This window comes from Pinus tabuliformis, chromosome 1_1 (genome assembly GCF_031772625.1).
Source record: "Pinus tabuliformis cultivar Carrire ecotype Pingquan chromosome 1_1, CPIR1, whole genome shotgun sequence".
NCBI lineage: Eukaryota > Viridiplantae > Streptophyta > Pinopsida > Pinales > Pinaceae > Pinus > Pinus tabuliformis.
The window spans coordinates 528,588,882-528,609,594 of NC_142297.1; positions in this window are offsets into that span (position 1 = coordinate 528,588,882).

Here is a 20,713-nt window from a genome sequence, read left to right on the forward strand (position 1 = left end):
ATTCAAAATTTCTACACCTCGCTACTAGCTTCCTATAGAAGTTTTACAACCAGGACCGTGAGAGATGTCGGAACACCGTGTCAATACCATATACAATCTCGAACAGAGACATGCCAAGTGACTTCTTCTGACTTACTCTATCCGCCCATAGTGCATTAACCAATTTCTTATGCCAACTCTTTTTGTTTGTTTCCAACAGCATTTTAATGATATTGACTAATGATTTGTTCGAAGATTCCGCCAATCCGTTACCTTGCAGATAGTATGCAGTAGGATGCCCTAAGGTAATTTTATATTTGCTATAAAAATCAATCTTTTTGGACTTGAAATCTGCTTCATTATCTGTAATCAGTTTGTTAGGATAGCCAAAATGTGACAAAATGTTATTTTCAAGAAACTGAATTATTACTGATTCTGTGGCCTACCGAGTGGGGATCACCTCAATCCATTTTGTAAAATAATCCGTCGCTGTTAAGATCCACTTGTGTTGAGCTGAAGATGTGGGATGAATCTCACCAATAAAATCTAGGCTCCACTGTTGAAATGGAGCACTAACTTCGACTGGCTTGAGAGGTAGAGGCTGCAATTTTCTTTTTCCCTAAAAAATTTGGCATTCATGATAGCTTGTGACAATTTTATACACATCAGCAAAGAGGGTAGGCCAATAGTACCCTGCTCTCAAAATTTTGTTAGCCGTCGTCTTCCAAAATAGGTGACCTCCACAGTCTCCCTTTTGAAAATCATCCATGACCTGCTTTGCTTCCTCCTCAACCAAACAATTCAACAAAATGCCTCTGGGATCTTTCCAATAAAGTGAATTGTTCATAATACGAAATCTAGTAGCCTTCAATTTTAGAGTTTAACCTTTATTTTTATCCATTCCCAGTGGTGGTGAAATGTGTTGGACCACATATACGATATCTGAATACCAAGGAGAATGGAGAAAAAGTTTAGATACCTGAACAAGCGAACCATCTTCATCTTCTTCGAACATAGCAACAATCAGGTTTATGTCCAAGGCATGAAAATTAGACTCCGCCATCAATTTTGCTAGACCCTGCCCCTTGATTAGCTTTGTTGGCTTTATCTCCAAGTCATATTCTAACAAAGTTGTGATCCATTTCCCTCACCTCCCTTCCGGATCTATTTGTACCAAGACATCTTTGACAGCTGCATTAGGGACATAAGTAAGAATATGAGAATGCATAATATATACTCGGAAATCTTTTAAAGATTTCACCAAGGCAAGAGCTTGCTTCTCAATAATGTTATATTTTAAGGTTGCATCTCTTATTGTCCTACTGAAAAAGGCAATTGGATTTTCAAGCTGGTCTCTCTTCTACATTAGAACTGCTGCCATAGTATGGCCAGAAGTGAATGAAAACAATATGAAATCCTGGGAATAATCTGGGCTGATTAAAATTGGAGCTGAAGAAAGAGCCAACTTTACCAGGTTGAAAGACTTCATGGCTTCTTCAGTCCAATTAATGAGACTATCTTTCTTCAACATATTTTTAATTTCCCTCAAGTGCTTAGCTAGATTTGGCATAAAACAACGTAAGAAGTTCATCTTACTGTTAAATTCTTGGATCTCCTTTTTACTATGAGGAAAATCAATTTTCTGAATGGCTTCCACTCGAGAAGGATCGATGCAGATGCCCTCCTTAGATATTATGTGACCAAGAATATTTCCCTCGTCCATGGAAAAAAGCTCTTTTTTGGGATTGAGTGATATGCCATATTTTCTACAATGTTGAAAAACAATTTTCAGATGGTAAAGATGCTCCTCATCTGAATTTGAAAAGACAGTCAAATCATCAAGATACACAACTAAAAATACATCTTTTTCATTTGTGAAGGTGATATCCATAGCACGCTATAATGTTGCACCAACATTCTTTAAACTGAATGGCATCTTGGCATAGTGGAATGTCCCCCATGGAGTGGTGAATGTTGTCTTGTCCCTGTCATCTTCATGGACCAAAATTTGATTGTAGCCGGAATACCCATCGAGCAGCGACATACGAGATGCCCCAACTACTCTTTGGAGTATGTGGTCCATTTTCGGCAATGGATAATTATCTTTCAATGACACCTTATTCAAATTTTTGAAATCAATGCATAATCTAATCTCACCTGTCTTCTTCCACACGGGCACCAAATTGGAGATCCAATTTGAAAATATTATTGGAACGATTATACCAGCCTTGTACAATTGATTCACCTCTTTCTCTATTGATGGCAACAACTTTGGATTTATCCTTCTCAACTTCTGGCGAAATGGATTCTGGTTTGGCTTGATTGGAATGATATGTTGAATTATGCTTTTATCCTACTCCTTCAAATCTGTATAATCCCATGCAAATACATTAGTAAATGAAGACAATAAACTAATGTATTTTGCTTTTACCTGAGGAGGTAATGCCTTTGACAACTTCACCATCTTTGAATTTTCTTCTTTTTTGATATTCACAACTTCAACTCCCTTTTCAGTCTGTACTAAGCTTGGTTTCTGGGCTACATCATTTGATCAAATAATTCCTCTAAAGTTATAAGGCCTTTAGGGATGACACTGTCGTTCAACTGCAAAACTTCCATCTGATTTACCTCTATGTCTGGTTCACCATCATCTTGCTCACCATCTACAGAAGTGTCTTTATATTTGCCTTCATTTTGTAGAAATTCTTCAATCTCCTTGTCATCCTGAAACACCTGCCAATATCTTAGATTATTAGGGACAGTTGGGTGATGCTTCACATGAATTTCAAACTTATTGTTTGAATTCATCGGGATCTTTAAATTAATTGCAATTGTAGCAAGGGAATCTGCAATAAAATTGTGTGCACAAGGGACACATGTCAAAGTATGATCTAGAAACAACCTCAAAATATCTAAAACCCCATTATGGTAAGCCCTCATTTGAGGATGTTCGGCTTGATATTCACCCTTGACTTGTTTGATTACCAATTCAAAATCGCCATAAACTGAAATTCTCTTTGCATTCAACTTTTTGATGATTTTCAAGCTTGCAATGAATGCCTCATATTCGGCTTCATTATTGGAACAATCAAAAGCCAATTTATATGAACAAACTCTTACATTACTCGGGACTTTATTTGGTAGGAAAACAGGGCTGCGTATCCAAATACCAATTCCCACACCATCCTTACCTACTACTCCATCAAAATCCATACTCCACAAACCGGCTTCTTCCTCCAAGTGCTGGAATTCTGCCTGCTCTTCTACCTTTGGTTGTTGTCCATCAATTTTCTGCTGCTGGCAGAATGTTGACTGTTCAGCGGTACTTTCAAGCCTTTGTCTCTCTTGATCAAGTACTGCTTTGAAATTTTCTGTTATCTCTGGAATATCTTCCACTTCAACTAATTGACTATTTACATCATTAAAACCACTGTCAGAATAAAGAACAAAATATTCTAAATCTGTATGTACATAATTAATTGGATGATTCAAAGGTTTCTCCTTGCTTGTGATCATATACTTCATCTTTTTCTCCTTATATAATTTCCTCAACTGACCAAAGACGGGAATAGTGGCATAGGAGAAATCGAACTGCAATGTCCCTTTGAGTTTTGCACCCGATGACCTAGATAAAAGCATGGCAAATCTAGGGGGAATGTCGGCCACAACTACATCCATAAGAACATTCTTTGCCTAAATCTGGTCTAAAGTCACAACCAAATCTTTAATGAGATCAATACATCTAACCCTACCAGAACCAAAGGAATAAAGATCATGATACTTACGAGTGATGTCCAAACCCAATTTTTCCATAATTTCCTTCAGCATCAGGTTATGAGATGCTCCTGAATCAAACATGGTGTTGTGAAAAACATAATCATGCAATCTAAGGCTGATGTAAAAAGGGGCTACATCACTATCCTCAGATTGGCCTTCTAATGCCGGACCAAAGATAAGCTTGGGTTGGTCATCTTCCACATTAACCATATCAGACAAGGGATCTACATTCAGAATCTTTGACACTTGACCTTTATAACTGATATTCTTCATTAATTCAGTCAAAGGTATAGACACTTTTAACTTAGCAATTTCATTTTCTAAGCTAAAGGCTGTAGTTTTCTCTACCTCTTTGACTGGAGCATCCTTCTTTTTAGTCTTCTCCTTTGTTGCTGATTTGAATTTTCATTTGCTGATTGTACTTTGCTGGAAGTAGTATCTGTTGGCTCCTTTCCCTTTTTCTGAACATTTGTTGAATCATTATTTGGTGGTGTTGCTTCCTTCCGCTTCTGAATTGGATTGATTGGTACATCCCTACTCCTGAGTGAATACTATCTTTGCTGCACTGTCAATGCATTCATATATCCCCTTTGATATTCATCTGATTCTTCTTCTAAAACTATTTCATTTGCTAATATAAAATCTTCATCTTTTTGTACAACTGGGCTTTCTGAATACTCCTCATTTTCGGTGATATAAATTGGAAAATCATCTGGTGTAAAAAAGTGATTCTCCTCTCCTATTGGATTCTCATCATCATCTGATTCAGTGCCATGGACATAGTTCTGCGACAATGGTGTTTTGACCTACTGTTGAGATAATTGATCTTGTGCTCTTTGCTCCCGTTGTTTAATCCTGAACTGTGGTTGCTGCTGACCACGAAATTTTGATTTCTGACTTGTGTCTTGGGTTTACCAGCAATGGTTAATCTATCAAACATCTTCTCGATCTTACGAAGCAAATGATCTGAGGAAGAAGCTTCTTCCTTTATGGTCACCTTCTTCTTGGTCTTTGTCCTAACACTCTTAGTTAGCAGATTTTCCTTCACACTCATTGCAATTTTCTGCATATCCTCCAACGTAGTTGAGTCTCTCCCTCTCTCAATTGATATGCCATGTCGGGATCAAAGCCATCGGTAAATTTTATCAAATCTAGCCCCATTGGTGGCTTGATATCAGCTGGAATGGCGTTATAAATAGTATTGAATCTAACATAGTAATCCTGGACACTTTCACCAACATTCCTCTTTATGTTTTCATACACAGAAAGGATTTGGAGTGGATTTTTCTCTGCCTCCCAACGATCCAGAAATTGTCTTTGAAGAACCACCAATGTATTAATAGTTCCAGCAGGAAATGCTTTGAGCCAATTTCTCACTTTGCCTCCAAAAGTTTTCACAAATAATCTCATAGTAACATTATCTTCATCTATCTCGTGAAGATCAAAGAAATCACTCATTCGATCAATATGTTGTTGTGTTGTGATACCTTGGGTAGCATCAAACAATGGGATTTTACTTTGGTAATCAGCAGGCATAGCATCCAAGTTTTGTGGAAAAATGAGAGGTGCATATCTGGCAGCCATTACTCAAGGTGGATTTGAAACTAGCCTTGGGGATGTAGGGGGAGTGGGAACAATGATAGCAATCAATGTTATGGGTGTATGAGGTGTCGAAGGAGGTGAAGAAATATTTGATGTTCAAGGTGTAGAAGGGGTTGATGGGGGTGAAGAGGCTGCAGATCTCTGGTGAGATATGGTGGGCTGCATGGGAATGGTGAGGATAAAAGGAGGTTCAGTAGGAATTTCTGAACCAGACACAACAACAGATGAACCAAGAGTAGTAGATGCAGATTCTAAGAACTCGAGAATATTGTTAGCCACGATAGAAGTTTGAAGATTCAGAATATAAGCATCAATTGATCTATTTTCACTTTCAGTTTCAAGATATTGGACAAACTCCAGATTTAGAACAGTAGCACCAACTGCACTTTCAGACTTAGTTTCAAACAAATATAGATCAAAATGTTCATCAAACGGGAGATCTTCAAGATATTCAAAAACAATGAGGCATGAATGATATCTAAACACAGGAATCGTAGAACTTTCTTGGCGGAGAATTCTTGGAATGAGATTTGGGTTTTCATACACAAGAGGAGGATTAGGATCAGGATTGGCCCTAGCATATCGCCTGGAAGCTAGTGTGTTGAATTATTCCAAAAAATCAAATTGACATTACAATTTTGTCTCCTACTGAATTCTAAACTCATCCAAAAGTCTAGAATTATTTAATGTACTGGGGGCAATAGTTTTCAATTCATCCCCAGTGGAGTCGCCACTATGTTAGGGCCTAAATCTACCTCAGGTTGAAGGAAGGTAGGTCTAGGGTAACATCAAACCACGCTTAACCTGGTAGCTAGCCCTACCAGGTCGGGAGAGGGCTCTCCTCTTGTCAATCTCAAAGCAAATATGGCAAGTGATGCCTGAGATGACTAATATGAATACTAATTTTAGGCTAGGTATGTTTGCTCATAGGAATTTTGATTTATTTTAATGATTGGTTGTTGGATCAGATGAGGAAGGCAGCTTTGGGTCTCGGAAATCAACTCAGATTTGCAGAGGTTTCTGTGGGGCGAGGTAGGAAAGTGTTTTAGCACTTTGAAATGGATGTAATGGTGAGTCTAAATACTGGCGAGGAGTTGGATAGGGCATGCAAATGTCATGAGTCCTCTTCAAATAGTAGAAAACATGTAAAACTAAACAAACCTCAAGGCAGAGCACTGAAACACCAATGGATTCTACCCTTTACACTTGATTCATTTAGTTATTACAGAATAAGATAGATGATGGCACACATAAACATAAGATAAACTGAATTAAAGAGAAGAAAACAATGCTAACTAACATTGCCACAAGAATCCCACAAAATGCTACAAAACCCTGGTTTATTTCCTTGCCAAACTGCAGAAGTGATGTATAATAGTGCTCAATGCATCCACACAACTCCAACCTTGACAAACGACTAAGAAAGTACAAGATATAGCCATAAAACTACCTGTGCTAGCCATCAGGGGTCCAATCGATGAGTAAAGGATCTATTTCAATAATATCTAAACTAGGAACTGAAAAATAGGCAGTGGAACAGCTTGCCTCTAAAACTATGGAAACTGATTCATTCACCTCAAAACTACCTAAAACTGATGTATCTACCTCCTTAAGTCACTTTTCATCATTTTTACATCATAATACATCGATTTACATCATATTACGTTATGAATTTGACCATGAGAAAAGACAAAGTAAAACTGGTAGAAAACTAGGCGAAAATCTAAGTTTTTGAGCAAAATTGGCAAAATTTTCCCTAATGCACAGTGCCATGAGCCTAATGTGTAGCGCCACTTTGAGGCTGATTTTGAAGGCCTTCCCCTTAACAAAATTCGATCCAAGATGGCTTGTTGGAAAGCTCTGTCTGTCTAATTTCTAGGAAAACTATGATTTTTTGAATTGGTGTTCATTTGGCCCTTCAAAAATCACTTCTCCCAAGACTACTTCCTGTGGATCGAAAAAGTGGCAGAGAGGTCATTTTTTAGGTGTTTTTTTCCCTTTAGGTGACCCAAATCTCCTTCAAACTTCATGAAACTTTTTGGGTTTTAGTAATTTTTCATGACGAATCCAAAAATTCAATCCATTTTGCAAAATTCCCAGCCAGCTCAATGCGCACCGCCAGTGGCGCTACACATCAGAGGAAATTTCCTATGTTTTGCAATTAAAATTTATGAAATGACAAAAATTTCTCCAAAATGCTTCAAAATTGGCAAGAGGCAAGCTTTCCAATTTCTTGCTAAGCCAAGGAAGCTTCAGCCAAGGTTTGAAGTTTATCTTGTTCCTTTTTGGCTTTTAAGGCTTTCCTTAACTTGGCTTTTAGGCTTCTTATCTTTGTCTTGCAAATTTTGTTCTGGGCCAAATAGTGATAAGCCATGTGGTGCAACATGTTATTCTCCTTATTAGCCTTATCAAGAATCTTTTCAAGGTGGATATTCACTCTTTCCAACCATGATTCTTAGTCAACCTCTATTTCTTGCTCTAGTGATGTCATCTTGATTTTCCTTCTTTTTGCCTCTTGTCGGTTTTCCCTTATGGTTTGCAGCTCCATGATTGTTTGTTTGTCCTCCAATTGCTTGTTCTGTTGCTCTAGGTAATTAATGATCCATTTAGCCCTCTCAAGGTTAAGTGATAAGGCTTGGATCTCAGTTTCTTTCTCTTTGATGACCATGTCCTTGAATCTTGAGCTTTGGGAGCCCAAATCAGTGTCCTCTTCCTCAATCAAAACAAACTCCCTGTCTTGGCCTTCCGAAGGCCCTTCATCATGCAATGGTTTCTTTCTTCTGTCATGTACCTATTTTGCTAAAGAAGAAGGCAAAGCCCCTTTCACCCTAGGTGAAGATAGCGTTTTCTTGTTATCCGATGAAGAGAACGAGACCCCTTCCACCCCTGGTGGAGATAATACTTGTTTGGTAGCTGCAAAAAGTCTTCTTGTGCCTTTTTCATAAGTTATAAACACATGAATGTGAGGCTCTTTAGTTTTTCTTTCATGCTCTCTTTGTTTCCCCGAAGGTCCACCTTCCTCCTGAAGATCTGCAAAAGTTTTATGCCCTTTGAAGATCTTATGGGTAATGAAGGTTTCCCATGGCACTCCCAACTGAGTGAGCTAATGCACAACAATAGTCTTGCTGATAGAAAAATGATAAACGTTGTTGAGATACTGTCGGTATGGTTTTCTCTTTTCAATCACAGTCATCCTCTCTATGTTTTTGCAAATGAAATATGGAATACTCATCATTATAACCTTGATGAAATGCATAAGTAATCTGATATGATAAGCATAGAGTCTGGAGAACCTTCCCTCACATGTGAAGTATTTGATGATGAGTTTCATAAGTGGAACATACCGGTCCTCCAAGAAATTGAAAGGAAACACCCTGCCCAATTTACTATGATATTTGGCTCTGATTTTAGGGTTCATAGTGTTGTTTTCTAATATTTTGTCTTTTGTTCCACCTTTCCCCTACATCTGGCATCCTAGTTGCTTTTGCAATAATGGCTGGTGAAAGAGTGAAATTGATGCCAGCAAGGTGTACCATATTGTCCTCCATGTTGATGACAAATTTCCTTGCTAATTCGTGATGATACTTAACCCTCTCAACCATCTCACAAAACTCAAAGCAAGATTGGTATCTGAAGCAAGTAGTAGCAAGGGGGCATCCAAGAAGTTCAGCAATGCTAATAGGCTCCTCTCTGATTATTTTCCCACCCTTGTGAGGTCTTCTAGGCTATACATTCCTGTCTCTTGAATTGTCACTTTGTGTTTCTTCTTCATAGCTTGAGTCACTATTTCTTGCCATGGTGCTTGATGTTTATCTTAGGAAAATGATGTGATGAAGGTATGGTGAAAAAAAATGGTAATGAAGAAGGACAGTGGTGATGAATATGAAGAGATTTTACTCTTGGGAAATGGAATTGGGGAATGAAGGGATTAGTTTTGGGAAACTAGGGCTTAGTGAGGGATTTAGGGTTTGGTGAAGGGATTAGTTGTTTTAGAGGAGTGGGATATGGGAAGATGGGATAAATGGAGTGATTTAGGGTAATAAAAGAGTGAAAGGGGTTTAAGGATGTTTTTAGTGATGATGGAGTGAAAATTGCACAATAGAATGGAAAACAGTGAAGACAATCTAAGGTTTCATATTCAGCATGCAAGATTCATGAAGAACACAAGTATGACATCAAACTCAACTTTATGATGATAATTGCTTACTTGTAACATGAAAATGTAGCATTTTTTAGGGTTATGGCATGATTTGGAATGATTTAGGAAGTTTTGGACTGATGCGCAGCGCCCTTCTGATGCACAACGCCCGTGCAAAATAACACTATAAGAAAGCCACCGATGCATAGTGCCAGGCGGGTTTGTTTGGAAAACAGGGTTTCTTGTCTCCTTTTCTCCAAATCATGATTTTTGATTCTCTAAGGGTTTTTTGCACAATGAAATGATATAATGGAATCCCTTTCACTTTAAATATGGATGACCTTTAATTTTTACTTATTCCAAACCCAATTTCTAATGTCAAAGTCATTTTTGGTCACGAGCTCTGTTTTTCATTTGATTTGCCTTTTCTTAATCATTTGGTAAACTGATGCATTTGATGCAAAGTTTTTTTTTTTTTTTTTTTTTTTTTTTTTTTTGTTGCAGTGGCTGGAGTTGGCAAGGTGGGCAAGGGCAATAGCTTTGAACTTATTACATATAGAAAATATTAAAATTACACAAAATTTTTGTACATAGAAATAAAAACGTTGTTTTCACCTCAAAATAGAGTTTTGAGGTAAAAACCACTTATTAAGCATATTATCATTAAAATTTTGATTTTGCGAACTTATTAGACCTCCTCATGTGCCTGCTAACCCTTTATTTAGTTTTTCATGACCATGGGGGAAAAACCCTAGACCTAATGAGACCTAAAACCATAAAAATGATTTTTGCAAATGTAATGGCAAAAGATGACTATAAATGACCTAAACATGTGGAAATAGGCCAACTTGAGGGAAACTAACAATGAACCACTACCATCAGTTGATCCATGACCTAACGGAATGCAGTTGATTGGATGGGACACCTAATATGCATGCAAAAGAGAAATTTTGATCACTAATGGAGGGATGAAGATACTGACACTAACAAGCTACATGCCTCTGAACTATCTTACAATGAGGCCCAAGGGCCTTTTTATTATTGAATAATAAGAGAAAATCCTAAACAACCAAAACCCTAACCCGAGGAGATGTAACACTAAGAGTTTATGGGCCCCATTGGGGTGAGTTGGACAACTAACTTCTAGGGGTCACGACTTGGTCATATTATCTCTATTTGACACACATGATAGCCTGTTGGAAAGATCTCTCCGAGGACTACGACAGAAGAGATGATTAGGAATAAAAAATCACTAGCTGGTAGATTTCCCAAAAAACGTCGTTTAGGGCCTCAAAACAGCTCCGAAAGTTTAGGACCCAAAAAACTGCTTAAAATAGTAAATTGTGCTATAATTAAGGAAACTGAAAAACTGAAAGAAGCAATGGTCGAGGTCCAAGTGGAATTGGCAGGTGGCCACCAATATCCACCTGGATCATTCCTCCCCCCTTAGGAAGCAATGGTCCCCATTGCATTGAGTTCCTCCATGAGATGAGGGAACTTTTGCTGAACTTGGTCCTTGGTGCGCCACTTGCCCTGGTGAAGGAGTTGGCCTGCTTTGACAACTCGATACAGTTGGATATTCTGCTTGTGAGTGTGCTTGATCTATGTGTCCATGATCTGATCAGTTTCAGCTTGTTCCATGCAATCTGGATTTAACTCTGTGGGTGTGAGCTATTCTGCAATGTCGGATGTGTCTAGGAATGGTGGAAAGTATGGCCGAAGGCAGTCCACATTGAACACTAGGTACAGGCCAAGGAATGGGGGAATGCTGAGCTTAAATGCATTGTCTCCCACAACCTTGGTAATGTTGTAAGGACCATATCGGAGTGGTCTAAGTTTTCGATAGGCTCTAGTAAGGCGTTCCTTTTGCAAATGCAACCAGACTTTGTCACCAACCTGAAACTTGTGTGGCACCCAATGTTGATCATGTCGTTGCTTGTACTTGGCATTTGATTTATCTAGAATGTCATGACTTGCTGGTGAATATTTTGGATGTGCTCAATGAAGTTGTTTGCCTCATCCGTTTCAGACTGGACATGAGCTGAATCTGCGTGAATAGCTGCAAATGGCATGGCCACATCAATGGGACGTAGTGGTTGGAACCCCAAGGCCGCCTGAAAAGGGCTATCACCAGTCAAGTTGTGGAGAGCCTGGTTGTAGCTATGTTGAACATAGGGGAGGCTCTCATCCCATGTGCATGGATGCTTTGAGTTGTACATGTGTAGAATGTGTACGGTCATCCTGTTGACGAGCTCTGTCTGACCGTCAGTTTGAGGATGGAAGGCTGTGGACTTAGTGAGTTTGGTGTCCAGCATTGACTAAAGACTGGACCAAAATGTACTGAGGAACCTATTGTCTCGATCTAAGATGATAGACCATGGGATCACAAAGTGTACCCACACTCGTTCAAAGAAGAGTTTAGCAGTGGCTTCTATTGTGATATTCTTCTTGTAGGCCGCCATAATGACCATCTTTGAGAACCTGTCGACGACCACAAAAACACAGTCATTTCCATGCTTAGTGGAAGGAAGGCCTAACATGTAATCCATGGAGATGGATTCCCAAGGTCGACTAGGTTAGGAAGTGGGGTATAGAGGCATTCCTTCTTGATGGTTGGTTTGGCAATGGCATAGGCAGTGCATGATCTGATGTACTTCTTGACATCCTGTCGAAGATTCGGCCAATAGAAATATTTCTGTAGTACTGCCACCATTTTTTCGACCCTGAAATGCCTAGTAGCCTGATTTCATGTGCTTCCCAAATCATCTTGGCACACTTGCTTGAAGGAACACAAAGGTGACCTAGGTGGCATAACAGGGCATCCTGGAGGTGAAAATCTAGAACATGCTGACCCTCCAAGAGTGTCTCGTATGTGTGGCCGAATTCCAGGTCGCTTTTGTAGAGAAGTGGTCAATCAGAAGTCTCGTGCCCACAAGAGTTGAGCACGGTGGTTAATGCTATGATCGGTGGTTGACTGAGGCAATATGCAACATTATTGGTACTGCCCTTCTTATACTTGATATTCAAATGGAACTGTTGCAGGTATGTGGAGCACTTCTGATGGCAATCATTCTACAATTCCCCTTGGGTCTATATGAATTGCAGGGGGTGGTCAATGTGGATGATCGTTTCCTTCCCCAAAATGTAATATTTCCATTGTGGGAAGGCCTACACAATGGAATACATCTCTTTGTCATCAGTGGGATACTCCCAGACTATCTCTGAAAGTGTCTCACTGTGATATGCCACTAGATGCCCATGTTGAGTAAGGATTGCCCCAATAGCATAGTAAGATTCATATTTCTTGACCTCAAACGGTTGTTGCAAGTCTGGTAATGCAAGAACTGGTGCCGAGTAGAGGCAATCTTTCAACTCTATGAATGCCTTCCGTTGAGATTCAGACCAAAAGAACTTTTCTTTCGCTCCTCCCTTGGTGACTTGACTCAAGGGTGTTGTGGGGAAAAGTATCCAACACGGAATGACCCTATCCCACTCTAAGGGTGATAGTTCCTTAGCAACAGTCAAAGCAAAGCTATCTAAGATTACTTCTTTATGACATGCAAAAGAGGAAAGGAAGAGATCCACTTACCGATGTCTTGCGCAAATGGTCGATCCAATCTTCTCTCTTTGCTCCTTGCTCCCGGCTCCTTGTCTTCTCACGGGCCCAGCTACACAAGATCCTGCAAACAAGACGAGAAAAGGAAACTACAAGAAGCATGCATTCATAATTGATTCAAGGATTAGCATAAATCAAATACGCAAGTAAGACAATACATCATTGAAACACATGCGAATAGAAGAACCTCAAATGCTTTATTAATGGAAGAAAGTAAGGTTCAGGCGGTGATACAACCATAAGAGGTCCAATCCAACATCACCTTCCCGACGGAAAGAAATCTCCTCTTCACCTCCCTCAAGCAATCACCCAATACTCTCAATTGTAAACCAACAGCAATTCTTTGCACAAAATTCCGGCCTCCAGATCCCATGGGATGAGATCCTTATATAGAGTTTTGGAGTGAAGATAAGTCAGCTTGATGTGTGACTGTTGTCCTCTTCAACCCCAGTTGTTCTTTAGTTCTTGAGTCCACTCGGAGATTCTACCTTCCACTCGGAGTTGTAGAACCTCTTTACTCATCATTAGGCGAATCTTCTGATCCAAGTGTCAATTTGGAAGCTTCCTGGGCACTGGCACATTGAGGAAAGATTCCTCCACATGTCCAAACTCGCTCAGCGCAGGTAGCCTTTGATGAAGTTGACATTCAGCGCAGGTACACCATGGAGCAGTTGACATTCAGCACAGATGCTCAGTGGAGCAGCTGCTTTGATCCAAAATTGACCTGTTTTTGAGTGTTTTTCAGTGGAGAACTGATCTGAAGTGCTGTGGTTTGCTGACCTTGTTCCTCTAGGGTAGGAACAACATGTTTAGGGACTTTGGATCCCTCAGATTATCGACATTTCATGCTCTATGTTGTAAGGCACAAAAATGTCTATAACAGTTGCCCCCTAAAGTATGAGGTCGTTTATCGGGTGAAATGCTTTATTAGGAGGATCCGAAGTTCATTCAATCGTCGGGAGGTGACCTGTAACAAAATACAATACAATACATTATTTTTCATACTGCTTTCATGATCTAGCTGATGCGGGCATTTCCCATGCTCAGCTTTATAAATACATTTTCTGTACATAAACAGAGGATCGTCTGATAGTAGACTGATAATTCTCTGCTTAAATTATCATCATTTTAGTAGGATGATCATCTGCTGCACATGTCAATGTCTTTTATCTCCTGAATATATATCGCAGCCCGGATGGATGAAACTAGATCCGGGGTCTTCAAACTTGTCCGATCTTCACTCTAAGTACAGGTCGATCCATGTGAGAATTTCTTGGAGTCGAACATGGAAAGACATCGCTTGATTACCAGTCAATAATGTAAACTGTTAACAAGTGCGAGAGGAATCACCGATAATGATGATGACCCTCAAGGTACTACAGCACAATTCACGTGGCATGAATATAGGATTTGGCGTCGAACACCACGCAAAGTCTCCCGGTCGAAGGTCATTAATGTATACCTGTTGCCGGAAGTGAGAAACTTGCCATTGAGGCATGCAAGCTTCAAAGTACTGAGGGGGTGTTCCTAGATCAATTTCTTAGATAATGAGCTGATGTCGACAAGAAGCGATCTGTCAAAGGAGGGCCTTAATGAATCCCACATCAGTGACACGGAACGGAGCTAGTAATTGTGATGATGGTGAAAACGATCTGTGAAATATGATTCAGGGTGGCGGTCATGAAAGGATGAAAGATGATGTATGGCAGTGGATGGGACCCGGTTGACACTCTCTGAATGACATCTCTTGAACATATAACGACACTGATGTGATGGATCGGTAGCATTACCCCAAATGTGGATGGTATGGTGAGACCATGGTGAAGGGACCGGTGAATGAAAACAACCCAACCCGATGTTTTTACGGAGGCAAAAGTGTCATGTTCAAGAGCGACTTGCTACCCTTAAGCTTTGAGGTTCTCCCAATTTTCCCCAGTCATTTCTGACCAGTACCTCTTTATTTTTGTCAAGCTTGAGGAGGATAACATATGCTTGTTCTATAACCTGCCCTTCGGGCAAGCCCATCGCTATGTTTTAATGAGCCTAGCGATAGGGAAACTCGTTCTCGTCTAAAGACAAGTTTGTCGCTATTCAATATTTTTAACGAGCCTAGCGACAAAGACAACTCGGTCCTTTTCATTTTTAGAGAGTCTAAAAAGGGTACATAAAGTTAACTCCAAAGGTCGTTTTTCGTCATCTAATCCCTTGAGTCCGAAAAAGTATAAAACAATACAAAAGGGATGAATGTTCGATAGCTTTATCGAGCCGAACTAGACAAGCGCTCGATCTTTTTGTGCAATAATCCCTCAGGTCCAAAAAGATTAAAATCTAGAGGAGGGATAGCTCTTCCGGTCCTTTTAACGAGCTGGAAGGCCAAAACTCGGCAAACTTTTCATATTTTACGAGTCAGATGAAAAGAGCTCAAAGAAGACTCGTATTTTGAGTAACGAGTGATAAACAGGGATAGCAGCAGATTCCAGGTACAGGTTGGAATTTTCCAATCACAGCAGTGTTACAAGGGTGGCTAGGCGAAATCACTCTTCGCAGCCGTTCCTCAAAATAGGCAAACAATCAAGTGAATGTGAATGATCGGCCAAACGAAAAGTGGAGGTGACGGTGCAAACACGACCAAGGCTTTTATGGCTGATGAATCTATGGTCTCAAATGGTTATTTACCGATTCATTTTTTCTTGATGAGCTTGAACTCTGGGGGAAGCTTGCTCACATGCTTATGTTTATTTTTTAACGAGCATGAATTCCGCGTTAAAACTGCTCGGTTTTGCGTTTATTTTTTTTTTAACGAGCATGAACTTTGCCAAAACTACTCGTTTGATAAGATCAAATTCATATTTTACCGTGACTAGCTTTTCCTTTTTTAGAGATAGTACTGTATCATCAATTGCTGCAACAAACTTCGTCAGAAATAGATATCATTAGGTAAAAATGCTAATATTTCACTTTGAACTATGTAAAAAGTAATTAAAAGATGTTTTTACCTCTCATTTTACCATTTCATTTGCATTTGGCTTGTTGGAGCTTTGGAGGTGCCTCTTCTTCTTGATTTTTCACCAGCTAATTTCGGGAGATTCTGTGGACGATTCTCAGCGCCGTCTGGACCAGGTAGGAGCGAAACCTTAGCTCTCTCTTTTCATGGTTTCATTTTTCAGTTTTGTGCCTGTTTTCTTGCCCCCATGAGCCCCTGGGGTTTCATTAGGGCGCTCTGCCAACAGCGCAGGTGCTCCATTCGAAACCTGTGTTGGGGTTCAAGCTGTTTAAGGGCATTTTGTCCCTCAACGCAGGTGGGACCCTTCTCTACCTGCGTTGGGTGTAGGAAAGCTTCTTTGTTGCATAATTTTTCATGAAAATTTTTCCATTTTCTCACCAAGTCAGGGATCTTACTCCTCCTCTTGTTTGTTTTGCAGAGTTTATTGGAGCAGAATGACTCTTACATGGCGAGAACGAGAGCATGAAGAGGAGGACATGATTGCCCTCCATGATCCTGTCACGGTGAACGCGCTGCGGAACTGTGGCTTGCTAAAATTCTTCCGCATTTCTAGCATGAGGGCACAGATACTTTTACTGCAGTACCTGCTTGATGCTTGGGATCCTATTAACCAAGTGTTCCATATTAGGGGCAAGTCCATCCCCTTGACCATAGTGGACATTTACTTCTTGACTGGGTTGTCAAGGCGGGGTGCCCCCATTTCTTTGTCTGGTTCGGCCCGAGGGAGTGATTCCGTGAGAGACTATGTCCGTCAGTATTGTAGGGAAGGATCCCAGCCGAGCAGAGACGGCAAGGTTACTATCCGTGAGATCACTGACAGGTCTCTCAGGTCTATTCTGTACACGATTTGCAGGATGGCCGGTAGTGCATCCCCTCATGTCGCCAACAGGTCTTATGTGCAGCATGCCCTAGAGTGTCTTCAGCCGAAAGTTTTTAACTGGTGTGATGCAGTACTGGTTCAGATGAAAATCCAGTTGACCAAAGTAAAGGATGGGAAGCTGAAGAATTTTGGTTTTGGTTCAGTTCTTACTGCCTTCGCTTTGGAGAAGATACCACTGATGCAACCTCAGTATATTGCACTCGACTTGCCTTCTCCCACTGAGCCACGCATGCAGAGGTGGGTTGACCACATGTCCAGACATGCAGGTCAATCTCAGATTACCTTTACTGACACCTTCTTTAGGTGGTTCGAGCGACAGGATATGGCCTTTTCCGAGTATCCATATATTGGTATGGATTTCCGAGGTGATCCGGATTTGGTGCTACCGGATGGCGAGCAGTGGGGTGATCTTGGTAAAATCTTGACCTTATCACTGTTTACTGTTTCTTTATTTATAATGTCCTTGTGCTTTACTCTATCAAGACTCTAATCAAACTCATGTGTGCATGCAGATGTTGGTCCTGTCCGTCCAGCAGTTCGTCCGAGAGCTCCGGCCGCTACCCCCGTAGGGGAGGCTCCTGGGAGAGCTATTCTCCGTGACCTTGACTTGGCCGAGACTCTTGCAGCTGTGCAGGAACAGGTTGAGGGTCTTACCCTTGGGATTTCGGATGTACGGATCGACGAGTTGCCTCTACGATTGCAGCGACATACTGTTGGTGTTCCTAGACGATGGACTCGTCTTCTGCACATGATTGCACAGGCCGTGGCATGTTATCATGAGCATCACTAGGCTAGGGTGCCCCCCAGCCGTTTTTTGAGTTTTGGGGTCATATGACCGATTTTGTCTTGGTTACAGAACATTACATGTAAACCGTAAACAGTTATATATATTTTTGATTTTCGGGGTTTATTCCAGTTTTTATGTGATCCATGTATGAAACATCGACGATGTTTCTTTTTTTATCAATTTTGCAGATGTCTATCTAACACATAGTTTGCTAATGAGTCGGTTAATGTGTTTAAGTTTCTGGAAATGTGTTGATATTGGATAAAATCAAACTGTCTTTCCAAGATTTTAACTCTTAGGAACTTGCGATAAATAGCTGGATTTCGGACAGAGTAGGTACCATTGGGTTGTAGTACCACGAGCTGTGAGTCTAACCTGACGACTAGCCGGCGTACGCCATGGGTGATGGAATCAGAGAGGAGCTCTATCAACGCGCTATACTCAGCAATGTTATTTGTTGATTGACCAATACATACCCCCCTGAAACTCACTAACTCGCCGCTTGGGTCAAAAATGGCCCATGCTACAGAGGATAGGTTCCTCGAACTACGACTCGCTCCGTCGGCATATCCAACCCATGGTTCCAATGGATTTGACATCTGCAATAAGTGTAAAAAGCGGATTACTTACCGAAACAAACGTTTTAGCGAAAACAAAAATGTAACAAAAGCATACAGGTTACTATTAGGCATAGTAACGCTTAAGGTACAACCCGTTGCGAGGTTGCGCCAGTGGAATCCCGTCATAATCTACCAACTCGTAGGCTCCTTTTGCTAATACTATCTTAACAATATAAGGGCCCATCCATAAGGACTTAAATTTCCCAGCTCCCAATTTGTCAGATTCTTGGTCATAAAGCAAGACCAAATCACCTTCTGAGAAGACGCGAGGTTTGACATTTTTGTCGAACTGCGCCTTGACTTGTTTCTTATGGGCTTCGTTAGCCAAAGTGGCATCACGACGGGTTTCATCCAACTGGATTAATTCCAAGAAACGAGCCTCTTCTTCCGAAGTTCCGGGGAGGAGATCAATTGCGAGTTTAAGGGACGAAATTTCACACTGGATTGGTAGGATCGCCTCCAGGCCATACACCAGTTGAAACGGTGTGAACCCAGTGGCATTCCTTACCGATGTTCGGTAGGCCCACAAAGCCGAGTACAGGATCAAATGCCATCTTATTTTGTGAACCCCCACCATCCTTTGCAACATGCGCTTCAGGACTTTGTTGATTGCTTCAACTTGTCCGTTAGCTTGCGGATAGTACGGAGTAGAGCTGTCGTGAGACAACCCTAGTTTGGCAGTTAATTCAACCATCATGTGATTGCGAAAATGCGATCCATGATCTGTTACTATGGCCTGTGGCACGCCGAATCTGGCGACTACATGATTAAAAAAGAATAGGGCTGTTGTTTCACCAGTGTTATCCAATGTAGGCATCGCCTCGGCCCATTTGGTAAAATAGTCAACTGCGACTATAATATACCCATGCCCCCCGGTCGAGGTGGGGTTACATTGCATGAAATCGATGCCCCACTTGGCGAAAGGCCCCACAGCTATTATTGGTTGTAAAGGAGTGGGGGGTCTTCTAGTTTTGCTATCAAAAATCTGACATGCATGGCAACTTCTAACTGCGGTTATGCAATCTTTGAACATGGTTGGCCAGAAGTATCCTGCTCGTAAGATTCTTTGTGCTGTAGCATATCCAGATTGATGCCCCCCACAGGTGCCTGAATGACATTCATTCAGGGCTTTTTCGGCCTCTTCGTGGGTGAGACACCTTCTCAGAACCGTATCGACACCACGACGGTAAAGCGTATCACCGACGATCATGTAGTCTTTTGCTTGGTATCAAATGCGTTTTTGTTCTGAGTGGGAGGTGTCTGGCCGAAAATTTTGGGTTTGGAGATAAACTATTATATCTCCATACCACTCATCACTTGCTGATATCAGAAACAAACTTTCGTCCACGATCGACTCTTTGGACGTTTCATCGTTGGACGATGATGGGAGATCGCATAATAATTCTGCGAAAACTAAAGCTTTCTTTGATTTGGATTTCACAAATTCCAGATCAAACTCTTGAAGGATAGCTATCCACTTTGAATATTTTCCCCCAAGCAACTGTCGCGACAGTATATAAGTCATGGGGTTGCAATCTGACAATACGGTGGTCTTCCTGAAGAGGACATAATGCCGAAATCTTTGTATCGCTTGAACAACAGCAAGTGCTAGCTTTTCAACATGAGAATATTTACTTTCTGTATCATTTAAGTTTTTACTTAAATAATATATAGGGTGTTCAATTCCATCGACTTCTTGAACTAAAACCATTGCAATGGTCGTATCTGCTGCAGCCAGATACAGGTTAAAGTCTCTTTGATAGTCCGGGGCGTACATTAATGATGCTTTTACTAGCGCTTCTTTCAGAGCATCAAAGGAAGCTTGCGCAACCTGGTCCCAGACGAAAGGTACATCCTTTTTCAAGAGATGGGTATAACCTTTAGCAAGTTCTGCGTAATTTGGAATGAACCTCCTCAGAAAGTTTGCTTTCCCTTGGAGTTTCTGAATCTGAAGCAAGTTCGAAGGTGGAGGCAAATTAATGATTGCCTGCACCTTGCAAGGGTCGAGACGAATCCCATCCTTGGAGACTATAAAGCCAAGTAAACGACCAGAACCGACGCAAAACACACATTTGTGTGGATTGAGTCTTATCTTGTAGTGTCAGCAACGTAGAAATATCGCTCTTAAATGTTGCGGATGATCAGTCCGCTTCTGCGAATGAGCCAGAAGATCGTCGAGATAAGGTTGAACGATGTTCTTGATGTCATGGAAAGCATAATTCATTGCTCTCTGAAACGTCGCTCCTGCGTTCTTTAAACCAAAGGGTAATTTTCGATAAGCGAATATGCCCCACGGACAAATAAATGCAG